Genomic DNA, 2,034 nt, shown 5'->3' with positions numbered 1-2,034 from the left:
AGCCACGGCCTCCTGCCTCCGGTGGGAGCGGTGCTGGAGCAGCTCCGGACACCCGTGGGTGCTGGCGTGAGCCGTCGCACGGCTGCTGTTGCAGTGCGCTTCGTGGGTCCGTGGGCAGCCTCGATACACGCGGCCCTTGAGCCACACACAATATTGTGGTTTTCTTCTTCGCTTTCCTCCTTGTAGGAGTAGAGAAAAAAGCAGGTGCGATGGAAGTTAAAAGCTCTAAACGCTCCCGCTCAGCTCCTCAGTGTGCCACAGCTTTGACCAGAGAGGAGTTTGCGTTTAGCACCATCTGGTTGTGCCGCTCTGGAAGTGATTGCAGCCTCGCCAGTTACACACTGGGATGTGCTACAAGGCTGACTGACTTGCTGGGATATATATTTATATATTTTTCTTCTCTCTTGTGGTTTCTGTAACCGTGCTGATCTTGGAATCTGTTTCAGTCTCTTTAAAGCTACAAGATTTAGTCCCTTCCACAAAAAGAGGGACAAGTGTAGTGGGTTCTCACCTGTGGTGAGTTGGCATCTCCTTCCCAGGTTCTGCTTTACAAACACTGGGCAGAATGCTTTAGTTTATCTGCTTTTGTTTGGTAAACACTGCAAATTCTGTCTAAATGTTTGTTTTTCTTAGGTCAGGCTTTTGTATATTTCCTTTGACTTCAAAAGCTCTTTCAGAAAAGAGTCACTTGGTGAAAGTAGCAAATCGACCAATAATGAGATATCACTGAGTGTAATTTTTACAACAAGCAATTAATTCATTAGGTCTGTTTTTCAACTGTTGTGAAACTAAACTGATTCAATTTAATTTAATGACATGTCATTAATATATCTTTCCTGGCTGAAAATCTTGCCCAGTGTGTCTAAAAATATTTGGCATGAAGAAGTATTACAGTGCTGCTACCTTTAATGTAAGCTCTGTGTCTGTGACACCTCTGCATACTCTGGAAATTTGGTGTTTAAGTGCTACTCTGAGTCACACGGATGTACTTATTTAGTCTGAGACCACCAGCTGTGGTTCCTGTACTGCAGTATGCTGTCACTGTGGGCTAACTGCATGATTATTATTAAAAGAAGGAAAAGTTGCTTATGTTATGTGTAAATTGCTGTTGGGACTAGATCTGTAGTTTAGTAATTACTTGTATATGTTATTCAATAATGCTGTCAATCTTTATTTCATACATGGCAGCTATCAATTTGGACATGCTTTCAAGTAATTCCTGCCTGACTCTTAATATAAAAACTTGCTTATTATTTTAAAATATTTAATGAAAGGTAAAATTTTAATATCCAACCTGATTTCAGCACTTTTAGTATCTTAAGACCTTGTTTATGTACATACCTCTTTGCTTATTAGTCTGTAGTGCAGAAAACTTCATGATAGAGTGTGTTAATTCTGTTATAGTGATCTAAATGATTAAAACATCTGAACTAGAAGAAGAGTTGTGATATTATCACCCATATTAAATAAATAGTCTGCTAGTCAAGGCTCTTGGATAAACTTACCTGTCTAAAGTTGCAGTTGCTCATGTAGAAATCCAGACTTATTTACCTTTCAACTTGCAAATCAATATTATTAGACAGGAGTTTTAGATGCCTTAAAACTAATACCCTATCACGAACTATTTTCAAACAACAAGTGCCTTTGTTGTTTAAAAACTAGTTCCTGATAAGTTCTTTTCATGTTTCTTTCTTTTTCCCGCCAAGGATCACCATCTTTCTGAGACATTTTTTGAGTCTATTAATGTTACGCTTTAATGACTTTTGGGTTTTCTTTTCATTGTAAGAAATAAAACTTAGATTGGAAGTCAAAAATTTATTTGTATTTTTATAGACTCCTGTTCTCTCTGCTTATTTATTTTTCCTTCAGAACTGTGGCAATATGGAAGCCTGATAACTTCTAACAGCAGTCAGTTTTCTGAACAGTATTTAAAAGAAAAAAGTTAAATTGTATTTACTGTATGGAAAAAAATGTATTACATCAGAAAAAATATTAGTCAATTGTTAAAAATCTTAAACTTTTCTTTCCCTCCAG

Source organism: Antrostomus carolinensis, unplaced genomic scaffold, assembly GCF_000700745.2.
Source record: "Antrostomus carolinensis isolate BGI_N321 unplaced genomic scaffold, ASM70074v2 scaffold5525, whole genome shotgun sequence".
Lineage (NCBI taxonomy): Eukaryota > Metazoa > Chordata > Aves > Caprimulgiformes > Caprimulgidae > Antrostomus > Antrostomus carolinensis.
Note: the sequence above shows the minus strand (reverse complement) of the source record.